This window comes from Talpa europaea, assembly GCF_964194135.1.
Source record: "Talpa europaea genome assembly, chromosome: 11".
Classification (NCBI taxonomy): domain Eukaryota; kingdom Metazoa; phylum Chordata; class Mammalia; order Eulipotyphla; family Talpidae; genus Talpa; species Talpa europaea.
Genome location: NC_140078.1, coordinates 38,173,840 through 38,195,647, shown reverse-complemented (window position 1 = coordinate 38,195,647; position 21,808 = coordinate 38,173,840).

Below are 21,808 nucleotides of genomic sequence, written 5' to 3'. Positions count from 1 at the left end.
AGAAAATCTCTCAGCATTGCAATAAAGCAAAGAATTCAGCTATATCCTTTAGATTTAGTGTCTGACAGTGTTAAGGGATTTAAAGAAAGCCTTTGCTTTTTCAGAAATGAAATCAAGAAAAACATTGGGGAAACTCCTGAGCTCCTTGAATAGCACATCAAAGCACTATCAAAAACTCAACCCATCTACAGAGTGGGTCTGCAAACAAATACATCTGTTCCTGGGACTTTATTTTTATCATCCTCAGATGTATCTAAAAATGAAAGCATCCTGGGATTGAGATGTAATTCTTTACCCTTTCAGACATTTGTGTGAGCATTTCTAAGCAAAGAGAAGTGTTTCCTGATGGAGGATCCAGAAGAAAGAGAAGCCAGGGCTGTTGGAGAGAGATTCAGGGAGAGAAACGGGGGTCCCCACCCTCAGGAAGGGTTGTGCTGGGCAGGCTGCACACGGTTATGCTCCTGCTGGGGTTTGGATTCTAGCATCGGATTGTCATTTATCCATATCATGTCTAACATGTGCATCCTGCTGGGAAACCTAGGCTGACTTCTGGTTTTTATATTTGAGCCTCTCAGAATTTGGTTCAAAATCCTCACAGCAGCAGTGACGCATAGATTATAGTGTACAGTCAACTGAAGGCTTTCATTTCAGCTGATTTCTGTTTATGTAGCAACAGTCCAGACTGACCCAAACTCTGTTCACAGTGGGATTCAGGAATTTAGATCTCTAGTACATTGGGGCACTACCAGGGACTGTTCACAAGCCCCAAGAAGCCTCCTGGGAAAAACAACTTTGCTTCATGTTTACTCTAGTTGTCTACCCTCCATTTCTCTCTGAACTGCCCCTATGATTGATCTCTGAGTCCCAGAGTGAGGGAAGCTATATCAAAACTGAGGGTGACATGGAAAGAGCAAGGCCTCAGCAGTACAGACATTCATTCGTGACAAGGACAAAGAACTTGTGATACAAACAGTCCCAAGGGTTTGGCTTTGCTTTGACACAAGCCACCAGCAGCAGCATGAAATGGCATCAACAGAGGTAGTAGGCACAGCAGCACCTGGAGCGTCTGCACAGGCAATGTCACCACCCCTTGCTGGGGTTCTTGTAGATTTTATGGGGCAGCTCTTCAGACGAGGAGCCAGCAGGGACAGATAGTACCCTCAAAGTGGTTAATGTATGTACTGCTTGCAAGTATGAGAACAGAAGGTAGAAAAATTTCTAGGTTCCAACCACAATACCCTGGGTCTAAAATCCTAGGGATTCATCACTCTCCAAGGTCTGAAGAAAGAGATAGACCCTGAAGTTTGTATATATTGCATCCTGTATTCAGGGTAAAAAATTACTCCAAAACCTAGCACCTTAAAATAATAAACATTTATTATATCATACAATTTCCAAGTGCCGTAAATTTGAGAGTAGCTTATCTGGATCACTCTGGCTCAAGGTGTCAAAAGAGTATCTATTAGAGGGCCTCCCCTGGTGGCGCAGCAGTTGAGCGCTGGGCTGAGAAGCTGCCGGCAGCCTCTGCAGTGCCGGTTCAATCCCCGCCAGCCGGGCAAGGGTCCCACATGGCGCGCAGACCTCTCCTGCCACCCACTGCTCCCCTCAGCAGTGTACTTCGGTCCTTCTGCCTGTTCTGTTCCCCGCTCTGGCTCTGGTGAATTCTCTCACCCTCCCATGCTTCTGACTGTACCCAGTGCTTGTATAAATAAATAAATACATACATACATCTTTAAAAAAAAAAAGAGTATCTATTAGAGCTGTTGATTGGGGCTACAAACTCAGAGTTTGACTCAGGCTGGAGATGTGCTTCCAAAGAGGTGGACTCACTTAGATGCTGGCTAGAGGCCTCAGTTCTTCTCATTTCTTTGCCATGTGAATCTCTTCTTAGGGCTGCTTAAGTGTCTCCACAGTATGGCAGCTGGCTTCTCCCAGTATGCCTGGGCCAAGAGACAGACAAGACCAAAGTGAAAAAGACAATGTCTTTATGACCTAGCATTGGAAGAAACAATTCTAATTGTTCCTTATTATATTTGTTAGGAGTGATTAAGTCCAGGCTACTCTCAAGAGGAGTGAAAATCAGGTCCATCCTTTGAAGAGTATTGAAGCATATGTAGTCATACTTTAAAGTCATCACATTCCGGGCCTCCCCGGTGGCGCAGCGGTTGAGCGCTGGGTTGCGAAGCTGCCCGCGGCCTCTGCGGCACCGGTTCGATCCCCGGCTGCTCCCCGGTCACCGGAGGAGGGTCCCACATGGCGTGCAGGCCTTCTGACTGTACCCAGTGCATGTATAAACAAAAACAAACAAACAAACCAGCAAACAAATAAATAAAGCATGCCTCTATAAAAAAAAATAGAATAAAGTCATCACATTCCAAATTCCTTGTCAAAGTAAGCAGGTAGATTTGAAGTTGTTCACCAATAGATTATAAAATGCCAAGATGAGTCCACAATCAATCAACAGAACCTGAATCTTTCCTTCTTTTGAGATTTTTGAAAAGCCTAGTTGAGTGTTTGGTTGCCATCATATTGTAACAGTTGAATCTCAGGTAGGTTTTCCTAGGAATCTTGGCATTATGTGGTTTTCAGAAAAGTTTCAGTTGGTGTAGATGCTGGTCCATTCCTGCTTCTGAAAAAGCAACTGAAGCTCAGTTATGGGACTAATTTTAGTTTCAAAGAGAAACTTGCTAATTTCCTTATCATGCAAATGACTACAAGGTCTGATTTGGAATGCCCAGCCCATGATCCAGATTGGTTGAGAAGCAGTGATGAGGACTAGTTCTTAACCAGTAAATTGGCCATGTAGATGTAGAAAAAATCACATTTTCTTTAAATGTTCAGATTATATTGGCAATTTGTACTGCATTTGGTAAGATGGCAAAATAGTTATCATTTTCTTTACTGGCTCTCACCTATCCTATAAATATGAAGTTCCTATACTTAGTTTAGTTCCTATACTGAGATTGCATTCCTATACCAAGTTATTGTCAACTACTTTCCAATTTTGTTAATCAGTTTTTTGATAGGCTGTCCCTTCTTAGAGGCGCATACTTTAGGAAAGAAGAAACTCCCAGAAGATTATCACTTTGTAGGGAGAGTCTTGGAGTTAACCATTAGAAAAATGATGCAAAATAAGTTCTCTGCTCTTCCAACATGTTTTGGAGGTCAAGAAGAATGAGAAGAGAGCCTTTGGAGGAAGAGTCTATAGGATTCTGGTCAGCAATTAATTCCACGTGAGGGATAAATAAGAACTGGTCTAAAAGCAATCCTTAGAAGGCCTCCCCTGGTGGCACAGTCATTGAGCGCTGGGCTGCAAAGCTGTTCGATGCCCAGCCATCAGCAAGAGTCGCACATGGCATGCAGACCACTCCTGTCATGCCCGCTGCTCCCCTCAGCAGTGTATTTCATCAGTCTGCCTGTTCTGTTCCCTGCTCTGGCTGTGGTGAATTCTCTCACCCTCCTGTGCTTCTGACTGTACCCAGTGCTTGTATAAATAAATAAATAAATATTAAAACATAAAAAAAAGCAAATCTTAGAGAGCAAAGAATATACAATGGAACACGGACAGTTTGTTCAATAAATGGTGCTGGAAAAACTGGACCACCACATGCAAAAAAATGAAACCAGACCACTACCTTTCACTGTGCACAAAAAACAACTCAAAATGGATAAAAGAACTGGACATAAGACCTGAAACCATAAAATATATAGAAGAAAATATAGGTAAAACACCACAAGACATACATCGCAATAACATCTTTAAAGACTCATCACTCAAAGTAAAGAAAGTCAAGGAAAAGATAAACACCTGGGATTACATCAAACTGAAAATCTTCTGAACAGCAAAAAAGACATTAACCAAAACAGAGAGACACCCCACTGACTGGGAGAAAATCTTTGCACTCTAGTCAATGGATAAGGGACTGATCACAAAGATATGCAAAGAACTCGCACAACTCAACAAAAACAAAATAAACAATCCAGTCAAGAAATGGACAGAAGAACTTAAAAGACATTTGTCCAAAGAGGAAATACAAAAGACCAGCAAGCATATGAAAAAATGTTCAACATCACTTGTAATCAGGGAAATGCAAATCAAAACTACAATGTGATACCATCCCACACCAGTGAGAATGGCACATATTAAAAAAAACTAGCAATAACAAATGTTGGCGAGGATGTGGAGAAAAAGGAACTCTCCTATATTGCTGGTGGGAGTGAAAACTGGTCCAATCACTATGAAAAGCTGTGTGGAGTTTCCTTGACCTACTAAAGATAGAGCTTTCATATGATCCAGCAATTCTACGCCTATGTATTTACCCAAAGGACACAGAAAAATTAACTCAAAAGGACACCTGCACCCCTATGTTTATAGCAGCACTATTTACAATACCTAAGCTATGGAAACAACCCAAATGCCCAAAAATAGATGACTGGATCAAGAAGATGTGGTACATATACACAATGGAATACTACTCAGCAATCAAAAAAGATAAACTCATACAATTTGCAGCAACATGGATGGAGCTGAAAGGGATCATGCTCAGTGAAATAAGCCAGAAAGAAAAAGAAAAATACTGGATGGTCTCACTCATAGCAGGAATTTAGAAAACCAAAATTAGGGACCAGGAAAAAGCCTAATTATAATGAAGTAAAAATCAAAATCAACAAGCAACTGAAAACCAGAGACATGCTATGGTGGGGGGCGGAGAGGAGGGATTACGGTCAAAATAAGGGCTTGGGAACTGTATGGGGACAATGACCAAGATGAAAATGCATACATTGTGCAAAAATGAAAAAAAAATGTAAAATATATATATATATAATAAAATTTAAAAGAAATTCAATGAATTATCTCGCACTACAATGTAGATCATTGATAAGATTCTAGACAGGTTTGGGGAACACATCTGGAGTTCTGTTTGGATACTGTAGACATTTTCCCTGCAGACATACATGGAGAATTGAATGTATGATGATTCTAAAGTCACAGAGTCAATTGTTGATTTTGGAGTCTTCTGCACATAGATGATTTGAAAGCACAGACATATTGTGAAAAGCACAAGACATTTGAAAGCACAGGAATATTGTCACTTAGAGAGAATGTGTAAATAAAGAAGAAAATGGGTTTCAGGAAAAATCACTTCTATGATCAGAGAATAAGTAGAGACGGTAAAGAAGTATTCTAGGAGGTAGGAGAAAATTGAAAAAAAAAAAGGTGTTTCAAGAATAAGGCAGTGGTTGCTGAGATTATATGGAGTAAAAAAGAAATCACTGCAGAATGTCGATACCTGAAGGTCTTGATGATTGGAAAAAGAAATCTCATTGGAATGAGAAGATTAATGTGAAGTGGGAGAACCCTCAAGAAAATGTGATCTAGTGAGTAAAAAGTGAAGAACATCTTGGGAAAGATACAGAACCAGAAGAGTGTATTCTCCAGAAGGAATATCTGGAGATATTCTGTGATCCAGTGGAGAAAGAAGGTCATTGATTCAGGGTAAAGGCAAGTACAGAATGGAAGTCCTAGGAGGATATATGAATAGGTATGGTCTGGGGTGCAGATGAGATTAACACAAGTAACAGGATATAAGGTAAAAGAGAATAGATCCAGTTGAGAAAAGGTTGGTGGATGTTTAGGTAGGACCTAAAGGCTTTTACCAACTGATGGATTTCTTCCATTTTCTATGAAGCTGGATTAAAAATTGTGAGTTTGGACCACTAATACTATTAAGTGAATTAATCTTTTAGAGAAACTTTTGGGTCGAGAAAAATTGATAACAAGTACAAAGATTTCTCATATATCTTCCATACCTGCACTTGTACAAACTCACCCACTTTCACATCCCTCACCAGCAATACACTGATGCACCTACAACAGTGCATCATTATATCCCAGTCTACAGTTCATATTAGAGTTAATTCTTGGTGCTGTGCATCTACATGTTTTGGCAAAAGTTTAATGACATCTGTCCACTATTGCAGCATCATACTGATTAGTTTCACTGCCTTGAGTATCCTCTATATTCTTTCTAACCATCTCTTCTTTCTCTCAACTCTGATTTTTTTACATTTTCCATAACTTTGGCTTTTTCTAAAATGCTATTTAGATGGAAACATACATAGAGGAAAACATATGCAATGCAATCTTGAACGTCAGCCTCAAAGAGGTATTTGGGGAATCATCTTTAATAACAATGGGAACAAGCAAAAATAAGCAAAGGAGACTAACATCGAACAAAAGTTTTGTACAATGAAGGAAACACCACCATGCAAACAAAAAGGCAGCCTCCAAACTGGAAGACAATATTTGCACATCACGTGTCTAACAAAGGAGTAACTTAAAAAAAATTATACATATATATGCATATATAAAGACTTAAATACTCTACAACAAAAAACCAAACACCCCAATTTTTAGAATGAGATAAAGACCTAAAAGGACATTCCTCTAAGGAATACATACAGATGGTCCACAAACACACGAAAATAATGTTCATCATCACTTATTATAAGAAGAATGCAACTTGGGCCTCCCCGGTGGCGCAGCGGTTGAGCGCTGGGTTGCGAAGCTGCCCGCGGCCTCTGCGACGCAGGTTCGATCCCCGGCTGCTCCCCGGCCACCAGAGGAGGGTCCCACATGGCGCGCAGACCTCTCCTGCCGCCCGCTGCTCCCCTCAGCAGTGTACTTCGGTCCTTCTGCCTGCTCTGCTCCCCGCTCTGCCTCTGGTGAATTCTCTCACCCTCCCGCACTTCTGAACTGTACCCAGTGCATGTATAAACAAACAAACAAACAAATAAATAAATAAAGCATGCCTCTATAAAAAAAAAAAAAAAAGAAGAATGCAACTTAAAGCCACCATGAAATATCACTTCATCTGTGAGAATGAACTACTGATATATCAAAAAAAAAAAAAAAAGCAAAACTAGAAATGAATGGTGATGAGGATGTGGAAGAAAAGGGATATTATTCACTGTTGGTGGGAAGTGTAAATTAGTACAGACTCTATGGAAAATGGTATGGAAATTACTTTTAATACTAAAAATAGAAATGAATTATAAGGAAACCTTGGCATATCTACTCAATGGAATACTACTCAGATATTTTTAAAAGGATGAATGATAAACTTCCTTTTGAGTTAAAATTCATGGATCTCGAGATGATTATGTTAAGTGAAATAAGTGAAATGAAATTATCAGATGATTTCACTCACTTGTGGAATATAAGTATCCAAAAAACCCCACAAAAATTAACTCTTCATTTTTTTAACTTAAAATTTAAAAAAATAACTTTTCACTTTGTGAAAACTGTAGTATTTCCTGAGAGGGGAGAGGGGACAGCAAGGAGGTAGCAAAGCAGGTAAAGTGATAGCATATTAGCATTGGAGCTTTGATGCAGGGTGTGGGCATTCAGCATGGATCTCTGAGATAAAGCATGATGAGCAGTGAAGTAAGAAAATTTTGGTTGAATACTTCAGGTAAGCAATAGAAGCTTAACTCTGCTCTCTTCCTTACAAATTCCTTGGTGATGGAAAAGAATACGATGCCATTAAATCCATAATTATAGCTTTAAAGAAGAATTTAGGAAAAATTACCAGATCAGATGAGTAAGGGAGAAAGAGAGAGAGAGAGAGAGAGAGAGAGAGAGAGAGAGAGAGAGAGAGAGAGAGACAGAGTTGTCCTTATTAAGGATGGTACATGGGGTCAGATGAAAACAGAATAATTGGGTGATCCACAGGCCCTTCTATTTACTAAGTCATTTCTCGGAACCCCATCTCTGTATATGTGACAGCAAGATTTCTCCTGTAATGATTCAGCTTAAGAGCATGTCACGAATGGAAGCTGAGCTGCAGAGAGGCTCAATATCTTGCCAAGACAGGTGATACAAGAGCAAGTCCATCTGATCCAGCATCCATTCTCTGCCTGGCACCTTGGCATTCTGTTCCAACAAATACTGGGGGACAGCCCTGGATCCAGCACCCAGCTATCCCCTAAAAGACAAGATTAGTTCCTGATAGTCCAAGAATTGCCAACTATGACACCAATGTGTATCTTTCCTGTGCCAATGACTTTCCTTACATGATCTAAATACTTTGTCCTTTCTTAAACCACTTCTGTTCCTTCCACACCCTACAAGTCACACCCTACAAGCCCTCCTATTTACTAAGTCATTTCTCAGAACCCCGCCTCTGTATATGTGCCCCCTCCAGGCAACACTGTGGGCCAGAGCAGGGCTGCCGTGCTGGTACCCTTATTCAGGCTCCATAACCCAACCCCCAAACAGTCCTTCAGTGCTGATGCACCCCATCATTCCACTCAGCTTGTCGGGTTTGCAGAGTTGTCATTGGCACTGCCCTGGGGTGACTGTGCTCCAATACTACAGTAGATGACCTATAAGAAATCTTCTGGGACATGTCCCCAGCTAGGTCCCCCAGACAAATGTCCCTAGGACTGGGCAACTCTATGAGCTCTGAGCTCCTCTTCCTTCCCCTTGGGACAGCCCCATTTCTCCTTCAGGAAAGGCATGGCCCCCAGGGCAGGAAGCTCCACACCCAGCAGGACAAGCCTTGGCTGTGCTGTCAGCTTCAAAGGAGGCAAGGATAGATTAGAGAGAATTGTAGTGAAATTAAGGAAGTGATCACTTGCAATTTATAAGCAAAAAAGATCATCATAAAAGAGAAACATGGAAACTTCTCTAAATATTATTTTTAATTCTGGATAAGAGGGGACTGTATTATGTCATGTGTTGGAGTGAGCTGTGTCATAGCATCCAAAGATGCTATGTGTGATTTCCTGAGGAACAATTTTACATAGACACCATCACATTCCTCTCCTATTTTTCTAATTTTTATTTACTATTCATTAACATACATTGGTATTGAATAACTATCATAAGTTCCTAAGTAATTTTGTTCTATTATTCTTCTGCTCATCTTGATCCCAAGGAACAGATTTCCTTTAGAAAGCAATGAGAGTCCTACTGTTTAATCCTTTCCTTCATAAATTCTTCTAAAAATGTTAAAATTTTTAGCATTTTTTGTGTTTAATATCTATGCTTTCACTATTAAACTGGCTACCTCTAACTTACTCCATTCTAGTACCCTGTGGAAAATTTGTTGTTACGATGACATTTTGGAAGAAAAAAATCTGTGCACTCTCTCTCTCCTCTCTACACACACACACACAATTTCAGTGACAAACAACCCACATAAAAAAAGAGTAGGTATTGGAATAGCATTGAATCTGTGTATTGCTTTTGGTAGGATGGCCATTTTAATAATGTTTATTCTTCCAATCCATGAGCAGGAGATGTCTTTCCATTTCTTTGTGTCTTCTTCTAATTTCTTTTAACAGTGTTTTATAGTTTTCTTTGTATAGGTCCTTTACCTCTTTTGTTAAATTTATTCCCAAGTATTTGCTTTTTTTTGTTTCGATAATAAAAGGGATTTTTTTTTATTTCTTCTTCTTCAGATTTATTGTTTGTGTATAGGAAGGCTACCGACTTTTGCACATTGATTTTGTATCCTGCCACTTTACTGTACTGATTGAGTAGTTAAATTAGTTTTTCTGTGGAGTTTTTGGGGTTCTCTATGTATATTATCATATCATCTGCAAATAGTGATGTCTTTCGGGTTGTGGAGAAAAAGGAACTCTCCTGCACTGTTGGTGGGAGTGCGAACTGGTCCAACCACTAATGGAGAGCTGTGTGGAGATTTCTGGACCTACTAAACATAGAGCTTCCATATGATCCAGCAATTCCACTCCTAGGTATTTACCCAGAGGACACAGAAACATCAATTCCGAAGAGCACCTGCACCCCTATGTTTATAGCAGCACTATTTAAAATAGCTAAGCTTTGGAAACAACCCAAATGCCCAAAAATAGATGACTGGATCAAGAAGAGTGGTACATGTACACAATGGAATATTACTCAGCATTCAAAAAAGATAAACACATGCAATTTGCAGCAACACGGATGGAGTTGGAGGGGATCATGCTCAGCGAAATAAGCCAGAAAGAAAAAGAAAAATACTGGATGGTCTCACTCATAGCAGGAATCTAGAGAACTTAAATAAGGGACCAGGAAAATGAATAACTATAAGAAAGAAAATATCAAAATCAACAAACAACTATGAACCAGAGACACTCTATGGGGGATGGGGGGCAGGGAAAAGAGGGATTGGGGTCAAAATAAGGGGGTTGCAATTGTATGGGGAATATAAATATAAAATTTAAATTAAAAAAAACTTGGGGAAAAAAAGAAAAAAAAGAATAGATACTTCACAAAATAAGATATTCAAATAGTCAATAATTATGCTCCACATCATTATTCACAAGGAAAATGTAAAGTCATACAAATTTCAGCAATATTTTATTCTCTTTATGAAGAATGCCATAAATACTTTGATAAAGATTGCATTGAAACTGTACAATACTTTGAGTAAGATGCCCATTTTAACGTTAATTCTTCCAATCCATGAGCCATGAATATCTTTCCATTTCTTTGAGTCTTCTATTTATTTTAAAAAAATGTCTTAGAGTTTTCATTGTATATGTCATTCACCTCCTTTGTTAATTTACTCCTAAATATTTATGAATAGACATTTTTTCAAAGAAAACATACACATAGCCAACAAGCACACTTAAAAGTGCTCCACATCATTATTTATCAGAAAAACTCAAATCAAAATCACAGTGAGATATCACCTCACACCTATTAAGAATGTTTATTATCAAAAAGATAATAGAAAAGATGTGTTGGTAAGGATGTAAAAAAAAGGGACCTGTTGGGCACTGTTGGTGGGAATGTAAATTGGTGTAACTACTATGGAAAACAGTATGAAAGTTTCTCAAAAAAAGTGAAAATAGAAATATCATATGACCTAGAATTTCTACTTTTGGGTATTTAACCAAAGAAAAACAAAACAAAACAAAAACTTCTTTATAAAAGACATAACCAGGTCCATGTTCATTGCAGCATTATTTACAATAAACAAGATACGGAAACAACCTACCAATTGGTGAGTAAATGGATAAATAATCTCTGTATACATTACACACACACACACAGTATTCAGATATAAACAAATGTGGAGTCCTGTCATTTGTCACACAAATGGAACTTGAAGGCATTTTACTAATAAGTCAAAGAAAGGCAAATATGATTTCACTTATATGTGGAATCTAACTGGGACATGAATGAGTGTGGAGACAAGAATTCTACACCTTCAGCTGCACTATGGTTATGTGGCTCTAGACTTGCACATAGGACATTCACTAATTCATGAAATTAAAATCAGTGTGCTTTACTATACCTCAATTTAAAAATCAAGATTTTTGAGTCATAGGCAAATGCAATATGCAGTACTTGCTTGCATCCTTTCTTGGACAAAATATCTATAAATAAAGACATTCATAAAACAATAAGGAAATGACAACACCAACTTGATACTGTATAATGTTAAGTCATCATGTTGTACATATGCTATTAGTATGGCAGCATATAGTTTTGTAATGCTCCTATCTGATAGACTGCATGCTGAAGTATAAAATAATAGACCATTTGGACTTTACATCTAAATAACCATTGGGTTTGGGAGGAGGCACCCCATGGTGCCATGTTACCTTTGGATACAGAAGATTTATTGTACTATTCTCTTTACTTTTGTGTTTGCTAGGGAAAATTCATTATAAAAGTTTTATTTTTTAAAAAAATCTGGGTTTATAAAAGCCTTGAATGGGGAAAATTTAAAAATTTGAAATAAAATTTGAAATGAAAGCAAAGTCTGGTTTTGCCTCATGAGCTGTGAAGAGCACAATCTCTCTTTTTTTTTTTTCATCTACACACAATACGTTTTTATTGAATAAAATAAGCACTATAATTTATCTCTGGTGAGAAACTTAATTTTTATTTTTTTAAACAATATTTGCTTCCCCCAACCCCTCAGGTTGAGTCCCCATAGAATTTCCTTCCCCAGGCACCCATGCAACATCACCACAGTCTCCTGTTCTCCACCCTCGAGGAGCACAATCTTTAAGTGACACTGTAATTGTTCCTGGTCCCAACCTGCCTGTCCCCTACTCATCCAGAGGACGGGGGGCCAGCAGAGCTCAACGCCTTGCCACAGTGGGTACCCCAATGCTGGAAGGAAGCATCTCTCCCCAGAGGTCCGGGAATCAGGTCTTCCTCCGCAGGACCGCCCTGGGATTGTTCTACATTCACCTCAGCTCATCATCTCACGGCGGTCTCCACCCTGGCTTCCCTTGTCCTTGAATAGGAGGCGGCAGGATATTATTAGCTCACTAGCTCTATACCTCTCTGTTCCCCAGAGGATGTCTGCTCTATGCTTTTTCCAGATGAAGATGTTTGCATAGTTTCTGTTGTGAGCCAGGAAGCTACAGGCCTCAGTGGGAGGGCTGACCATATAACACTCTTCCCGAACTGGAGGAAAGATGTTTGGGAAACTGGTCCAAGATGTTTGGGAAATAACAAAGAGTTTTCCCCATTAAGATTAACATATGGGAGACTGAGAAGACATAGTATCGAGCAAAGTTAAATAGCTTCATCCCTGAATGTGAGTGAGCATAGAGCAGTTAATGAACAAGTGTCTTGGAGGATCCTTAGAACATTGTCCATTGCACCTCAGAATCTCCAACTGGGGACACTGTTCAGAAATGTGCCTCTTGGAGCCAATGCTGTGCACCAGAATCGACACTTGGGTCCTCTGGATTGGTGAGGAACTTGAAGTCACATTTTGTACATCTGGGTGCTCCTCCTTCTTAAGAAACAAGGGTCTATGGCATCATTGAGTCACAAAGGGTCCTGAGCCACCCTTGCACTTGGTGGAATGTCCCAAGTGATGGTTTAGTGTACTGTTGGAATGTCAGATCTGGATGTGTAATGTCATATCTAAATAAATAAATCTTTCAAAGTTGTCCTCTCTTTGATGATCTTGTATTACAAATTATGAGATAAATCTGTTTTAGAACCAGAATCAAAAGTCTCTTGAAATACAAGTGTCACAATCTAGAACATGGGGGAGGGAAGTGGGAATCCTCCCTTCACACCCACATTGCACACTGGGAGTGCAATCTGTGCTGAGGGAGTTTGGATTTTTTTTTTTTAATTTTTTTTTTTTTATAGAGGCATGCTTTATTTATTTGTTTGCTGGTTTGTTTGTTTGTTTTGTTTATACATGCACTGGGTACAGTCAGAAGCACGGGAGGGTGAGAGAATTCACCAGAGCCAGAGCGGGGAGCAGAGCAGGCAGAAGGACCGAAGTACACTGCTGAGGGGAGCAGCGGGCGGCAGGAGAGGTCTGCGCGCCATGTGGGACCCTCCTCTGGTGGCCGGGGAGCAGCCGGGGATCGAACCGGCGCCACAGAGGCCGCGCGCAGTTTCGCAACCCAGCGCTCAACCGCTGCGCCACCGGGGAGGCCCGAGTTTGGATTTTTTTTAATGATTTATTTATTTATGCATACAAGAACTGGGATGCAGGACCTCCCTGGTGGCTCAGGCGGTTGAGCGCCAGCACTGTGAAGCTGTCCGCAGCCTCTGCAGTGTGGGTTTGATCCCGGCCGGCCGGCGAGAATGCCACAGGGCGAAGCAAACCTCTCCTGTCTTGCCCACTGCTCCCCTCAGCAGTGTATTTCGTCAGTGTGCCTGTTCTGTTCCCCTCTCTGTCTCTGGTGAATCCTCTTACCCTCCCACGCCTCTGGCCTGTACCTCGGTTCTTGTATAAAAATAAATAAATCTTAAAAAAAAAAAGAACTGGGATGCAGGTCAGAGGTGGGGGGTGAGAGGATTCACCAGAGACAGAGTGGGGGACAGAACAGGCAGACTGACTGAAGTACACTGCTGAGGGGAACAGCGGGCAAGACAGGAGAGGTCTGCTGTGCCATGTGGGTAGCTCCCTGACCATGGATTGAACTCGTGCTGCAGAGGCTGCAGACAGCTTCACAGCTCTGTGCTTAACCCCTTACACCAGGGAGGCCCGGAAGCTTGAATTTTTTGAGAAGCACATTCAGCAAATCTTTCCACCTGGCACTTTCATCTACTAATGATGACGACAGAGGCTTAATAAACCACCTCTGTTCCACAATGTATTTCCTTGAAGGTCTCCTAACAGCTCCAAATTGTACTGATGTGGTTTCTACTCATAACTCAAATGAGCATATGATCACAGAAAAGAACTAAGTCTTAAATATAGCTGCTGTGCCTGAGAGAAGGGACAGGCTCTATTCTGGGTCTGAGCTAAGGCCAAAGGGAGTTTCTTGGTATCTTATCTAAGACTTCCATATTTTGCTTTTGATTGCTCTTAATTTTTTGTTATTTTATTTATTTTTATTATTAGAAATTTTTATTGGATTGTTTCTTTGCTGATTTGTACAATTTCTAGTTTAACAAACTAGCATACAATGTGTTTTTTATTAAATAATTAATAAAATATGCTATTGTGGAAAACTGGAAACTAAGAATGCCCCATAATCCAAACATCTCAGAGGTAACTATGGTTTCCGTAAATAGAGCTTTGAAATTATCGGCCTTTCAACCTTAAGTTGTGTGTCTGTTCCTTCCCACTTTACAGAGAAACATAAACTCTATATATAGTTCAGTGTTCCTGAGTCTTCTGTGAATTTAATGTATAACTGTGGAGCGCCAGTTGTCAGGCCCTCAGACCTCGCAAAATGTACTGGGAAATGGTCCTTCAACAAGACATTAGCAGGAAGTATCCCTGTAATAATTGCGGAAGGGTGGGTAGCCAGTGGCTATTTTGCACTTCTGCATCCACCCAACTTCTGAGTCATCAGACTCCCTTCTTATCAGCCTCCCCACCTTCTACAGACCCTGCCTCTGACCTTGCCCGCACCCTCACCTTCTCTTCTAACTCAGACCTCACCCAGTCCTTTACATTCACCAGCTGCTGACCAATTTTCATTACAGGACAAGAAAAGAAGGCAGAGACAGACTGAGTTAAACATGAATTTAAAATGTATAGAATGATTCTTCCAATTTGGGACATGGTTAATAAAAATCAAAGAAAGCACTTGCATTTAGTAGAGATGTGCATCATTATTCCAAATTGCACTGTTGCTCTAAATCTCAGTTAGTCTTACTAATACTCTAAGATAGCACCAGGGTTAAAAAAAAACAATATTTTTCTCACTATTGTTTTCTGGTAAATTTCTGCAATTTTGCTGCTGAATATGCTATGACTGGCGATGAGATTATATGTTGTAATTATTTTATCAATCTATAGTAATAAATGCTTGACAAACATAAAAACATATAGGTTAAACCCTTAGCTAGACTGATTTTTAAAAAAGAGGCAACTCTAATTATCTGCATCAGGAATGAAACAGGAATCAAAGCTATGACCCCACTGACATCGAAGAAGTAAGCAGGCAATGTTCAGTCAATGTTATGCTAAAAATTTCACAACTAAGAGAACATGGACAATTTCCCTGAAAATGTAACTTAATAAATGTATAAAAATGGAAAAATTTTCTTGGAATATGAATCATCCCCACCAAGGTTATAGAGCTTAGAAATAAGTTCAACAGCTTCAGGGGAAAATATGAAGAAATCAGAAAGTCACCCTAGATAGAAAAGAAAAAAATATCTCATGTCTTAAGACTGCATTTGGTGGTGTTTCCAGAATCAACAGAGACCAGGCTGTAGAGTCTGTTAAATAGTTGAGATTTGGTGGAGGGTATGTCTTTGATTAGATCAGATTGGGGAATGTTGCATCTGACCTTCATGCTTTTAATTCATGAAGACTAAAAATGGCCTATTTTGATAAATGAAAGGCAGTGGAATGGGAGTATGTAGAATGGAGAGGCAGAGAATGGAAGTCCTCGCCCATACAGGGACAGTGGAAGGCAGCTTGACACTCTGAAGAGCTGAGGTGCCATAGGACCTTAAACCCAAGGGGCTTAGTTCCATAACTTTACCTCCCCACAATAAATTAGAAAAGACATTTATATTTTTTTATAATCTTTATAATTATTTTTCCAAACTAGTCACACTTATACAAGTATTGGATAGATTTTGTAGTAACTTTGCAGAAACACAAACTTTTATATATTTTCTTTTGTCCCTCCTATTCCTCAGTCTATTTCCATGTATCTTAATGTCACTATTTTTGCTTCATTAGAAAATTTCTATCTTGGGCCTCCCCAGTGGTGCAGCAATTGAGCGCTGGGCTGCAAAGCTGCCCGCAGCCTCTGCAGCACCGGTTCGATCCCCGACCACCGGTGAGGGTCCCACATGGGGCGCAGACCTCTCCTGTCGCGCCCGCTGCTCCCCTCAGCAGTGTACCTTGTCAGTCTGCCTGTTCTGCTTCTGGCTCTGGTGGAGTCTCTCACCCTCCGGCACTTCTGACTGTACCCAGTGCTTGTATAAATAAATAAATAAATAAATCTTTAAAAAAAAATTCTATCTCACGAGTTGTGACTTGTTAGATTCCCTTGCCTTTTCCTTTGCCCAAGCATCCATGAATCTTTGGAGACTCTATGACACCTAGTTTGTTTCCATAATCTTATCAACATATGTCAATAAAATGTTTTGGCTATGATAGTTGGCAGATAGTTGGGTAGTGTGTACAATTATTTTTTTGTCTCCATTTTATAGAGTAACTATGGAAACCCTGGAGGGTAAATTAATTTGTGAAGTCCCACAAAGATTAAGGATTCTAATTTTAGACTTCACTGACATTTTAAAGATTTGCTGGACAGCACAATCTTTTCCAATTTCTCCTCGTTATACATTCACTTTCCAAACCTGGGGTTTATTTTTGCCCCCTTAATTCCTTTGCTTGGAAAAGTTTAATCAGATTGGCATTCCCAAGCTCTGTCTTATGACTGTATGGCTGTGTCCTGTCCCTTCACGTTGCTTTGGAGAAGATTTTCTCCAGAGTAAAAGACATGATGATAAGGATGAGAATGAATTACTATTTGGGGCAGTATGGAGAGGGAGTTTCTAGAGGAACTCCTATATCCATAAATGGGGTAAACTTAAAATTTTACATCCTACTTGGGGCATTTGAACATTATTTTTTTCTTTTTTTTCTTTTTTTTTTCTTTTAAAGATTTATTTATTTATACAAGCACTGGGTACAGTCAGAAGCACGGGGGGGGGGGGGTGAGAGAATTCACCAGAGCCAGAGCAGGGAGGAGAACAGGCAGACTGACGCAGTATACTGCTGAGGGGAGCAGTGGGTGGCAGGAGAGGTCTGCGCGCCATGTGGGACACTTGCCCAGCAGCCGGGGATCGAACCAGCGCTGCAGAGGCTGTGGGTAGCTTCGCAACCCAGCGCTCAACCACTACGCCACCAGGGAGGCCCTTGAACATTATTTTTTAAAGCAATTTCAAACTTACAGAAACATTCTAAGTACTGCACAAAGAACTTCTTTTGTTCCCCAAAAGCAGTTAAGAGGAAGTTATTGATGTAATGCCCATTTCTCCTTAATCTGTTGATATGTTTATTCTACAAACAAGGATGCTTACCTATCTCTCCAGAGTAGAACTATAAAATTCAGGAAATGAACTACGATACCTTAGCCCATCTAGTCCACAGTCCCCATTCCGGTTTCTTTCAAGGAGAGACTGAGGAACTCTTCAGTTGCAAGCAACTAAAAATACATGCCAACTAGAGGGGGTGTGTGATTCTGCACTGGATCCTGTTTCTATGAAAGACATTATTGGGCAATGAGAAAACCCGCAACAGCAGCAGCCATGAAGCCACTGTGACAGATGAAAATTTAGACACTACAAAGACACACAGGGAGAAAATTGTGACAGCAGAGACAGATTAGAGTGTTGCAGGAGCAAGTCAAAGAAAGTCAACAGCTACCAGAAGTTTGGAGGAAGCAAAGAAGGATCTTTACCCAGGACCTTCACAGACACAGGGCCCAGAGTAACTTATAGAAATGTGAGCCAGGTTGTGGAAGCTGTCATGGCTAGGAGGAAATGAATACAGAGGCATAGCACATTGGGATGTTTACTCATTTGCAGTCCAATCTCACCTATCTGGATGAATGATGGTTGGGGGTGTTTACTCTGCTCGCCAAATAATTGAGTGATCCAGGGTCCTTCCATCTTGCAGTCCCACCTCATTCAAGAGCTTCCATAAGACCCTCAGCAGTGGGCTTACCAATGATGGAAAAGAGACCACAGAGCCTGGTGGGAAAGAAACTAAGCATCAAGCTATACCTTTTGCACCCACACCCACTGGCCATGTGCTCCCAACCACAGGGGAGGAGGAATGACATGTGTCTCTATAACTAGGAGGAAAAGGCATCATTTTCAGTATAAATGCTGCATTTCAGTCTCTGTCTCCAAACAAAAGATGCTCATTGGACTAAAAGAAAGGAACTCCTTTGATACTTCTTGGGGTTTTGCCCAGTTCTGTTGTTCTGGGGTGTGATTAGAGAATAATTATTTCTGCTGACCATGTTATATACAACGTAATGCTGTTTAGCACTCATTTGTGCAGACCCAAATGTCCAAACCACTTCGGCCTGGTCTGCTCTCTGGGTTGTTGGACAACTCTTCCTTGCAACAACTCAGTTACCTTCCTTCTGGGTAGAGCAAACCTCATTCCTCCAAGTCTCCTCAGTTTTATTTCAAAGTGATAAACTGCTTGCTTTTGTCTCTGGATTCCTTCTGGATAGAGCTGTGGACTGCCCTGCTCTGCTGCAAACCTCTGAGAACTTGGAATGTTCTCTGGCCAGAAGTCTGGCACTAACCCCTTGGGAAGTAAATGCCAGAAGTGCATGGCTTACTCTGAGCAGAGTAAGGGAGCAGAAGTGGGGAGCAGAGTGGGGAGCAGAAGGAATAAGACAGACAGTTCTGTGTGTCCTCCATTATCATTCTATTATATCTGGAGCTCCAGAGAGGGGATGAGAGACTGGCAATTAATCTGTGGCTAGATGACTCTGCCAATCCCATCCACTCCCTGCATTGAGGGGTCATTTCCATTTCCCTTTTATTTTGACAAGCATATTAATCAGTAGAGGTGAGCAGAATTATTAAAAGCAGCTGCTGGTGCCAGTGTACCCCACATTCACCTGCCATATTAAATCTCAAGTGGCAATCTTTCCCCCAAAGGGGGACCTGCCCAGCTCTCAGATATAATTACCCCTTTGATCTTTTCAAATAGCTGAATACACATGCACACATGCATACACTCACACACAAGCACACACGTGCCTACAAATACACAGGCATGCATACAAAGGCGCTGCGGTCCTATCAGAGCTGCCTGCACACACCTGAGTCTGCACATAGCAAACCACACCTCCCTGCAGCTACCTTCTCTGTCCTTGTCTGGACAGAGGGTCCAACCTTCACCAAAGAAAGAAAATATTTAAAAGACAATTGAACTTCAAGCAAGTGGCAAACAATCAGCTCATGGGTAAATTATACATCTATTTAAATTTGGGAAGGCTCTGAGTTCCTTCCAGCAAGAAGAAAATAACCTGAGATGCCCTAAATAATATGATGGAAAAAGAAATTCAGCAAGGAGCCCAGGCACAGAGATCTTTGAAAAGATATTAGTGCAGATCTAGGACATTGTTTTCATAACCGCGTATATCTTACATTAAAGCTTTAAGGACACTGTATCTGAATTGCCACCACCAGTTCATAATGCAGTAGTTTCTCACTTGTGCTGGACTGCATGTGTGATGGTCTGCGTGCTATATACTCACCTCCTAGCATCTTGTCCCAAGGTTGCTCACAGCCTAAGGGGAAGTGCACATGCACATAGATGCTCATGGCTCCTAGGCTGGAGCAGAGGAGGTGATGTCTTGTAGACCCAGGGCTCACTGTAAGCCACCAAGATGAGTCATGCCATGCTCTGCCTGCACGAAGTGAACAAAAGGGGGAAACACTCGGAGTACTGAGTGTGGCCCAGACCAGGATACACGATCTATTTTCACTAATCATCATGCGGTAGCTGAGTAGACAGGAGAATAAGTCAATAAGTTGAAAGTCTAGAAGTAATCTTGGGGGTCAACTAACACCTCAAAATCATAAAGACTCACCCAAACCCAGTCCATAGCCCAACGGAGGAGCAGGGCAGCTGATGCACAGATAGGTCAGTTTCCTGAGGAGAGCAGTACAAGGTATTGCTGTCCTAATGGGAGGTGAATTGGTGACATCCTGGGGAATATGGACCTTATCATCATTGGTTTTAAATTCAGCTTGCAGGGTCTCCCAGGTGGCCTAGAGATCAAGTCTCAGCACTACCACTGTGAAGGCCCACTGCAATGGAGATCCCTGGCCCACAAGTGGCACAGCAGATCTCTCCTGTCTCACCCACTTACCCCCTCAGCAGTGTATTTCAGTAGATCTGCCTGCATGAAGTAAGCAAAGGTGCTGTTCTGCTCCCTACTTTGTCTCTGATGAATCCTCTCACCCTCCCCCAAACCTCTGGTCTGCACCCCTGTTCTATGCAAAAATAAATAAATAAAAGCTTTTTAAAAATAAATAAATAAATAAACAAACAAACAAAAATAAACAGCTTCTTTGGCATATTTTTTTTTAATTTTTGGCATGATAATTTTTAAGATTAAATAGGGCTCATGATCCAAAGCTGTGGAAATAGCAACCTCTTCCACCTCACCCCAATACTTTTGTCAAATCAGATCAAAAGGATCCAAAGGAAATTCTATGAAAGGTGAAAAGAACCACAAAAACTCAGAGAAGGAATTAGGAAATTTAGTCCATATGTATTTCTCAAATGTTTGCCGAGTGTGCTGCTGACACTGCCCTCAGTACTTGGAGACATCAGTGGATACAACAAGATCAGGCACATCAGGGAGCTTGCCTTCTAACAACCAGACAAGCAAATGAGACATAAATGAATAAGTAAATTGTAAAGAGCAGAACAGGGTCAATTATAGCAATTCTACATAGTTGTGGAATTGAATGGAATGGTCAGGTCATTGCATTGAGAAGGTGGCATTTGAGCAAAGACTTGAAGGAGGTAGAGGAGTTAACCAGGCTGGCAGATGGAGAAGAATGTTCTGGGTGGATGGGCTAGCTCCTGCAAAGGCCTGATGCCAGGAGCTTGGCAGCATGTCCCAGAGGATACAGAGGCAAGTGCAGCTCCAACAGAATGAGAAGTCATAGGAGCTAAAGTCCAGAGGAAACAGGATGCAGATCAACAGGTCTGCAGGCCAGGTAAGACTTTGTCTTCTTTTCTGAATAAGGAGAGTCTTTGATGATTGTTCACAATGCTGGTGACTAAAGTTTTGAAAGGATTGTCTGCTATGATGGGCAGTGAAAGCAGTTAGGAAGGCGCTAGATGATAGTGTTTGAACCAGGGTACTAACAGAAAAGATATGAGAACTAGTCAGTTTTAGATGTGTTCTGAAAATAGACTAATGGGACTGTGGTAGAGACGTTGTGGGGTGTGAGAGAAAAGCAGAGTGGAAGATATTACTAACTCTGGTCTCTGCTACTAGGCCAGTGGCATCTATAACTGAAATGGGGGAGGGGGAAGGTGACACAGATTCAGGCTGGCAGGAAGGAGATCTGCTCCAGCCAGGATGAGCTGGACATGTCTATTGAACTTGTAAGTGGAAATGTTGAGTAGGCAGTTGAATATGTGAGTCTGGAGTTTGGGGGAAAGATTTGAATTAAAGCTGTAAGTGGGGAAGGGGGGTTGTTACCACATATGGGTATCCTTTAGAGCCACAAGACAAGATGGGATCATTAAGGGAAAGGGTGTCAGTGAAGAAGAGGAGGAGGACTGAGTCTGAGGCACTTCACATGACAAGGTCATAGACAAAAGAGAGACCA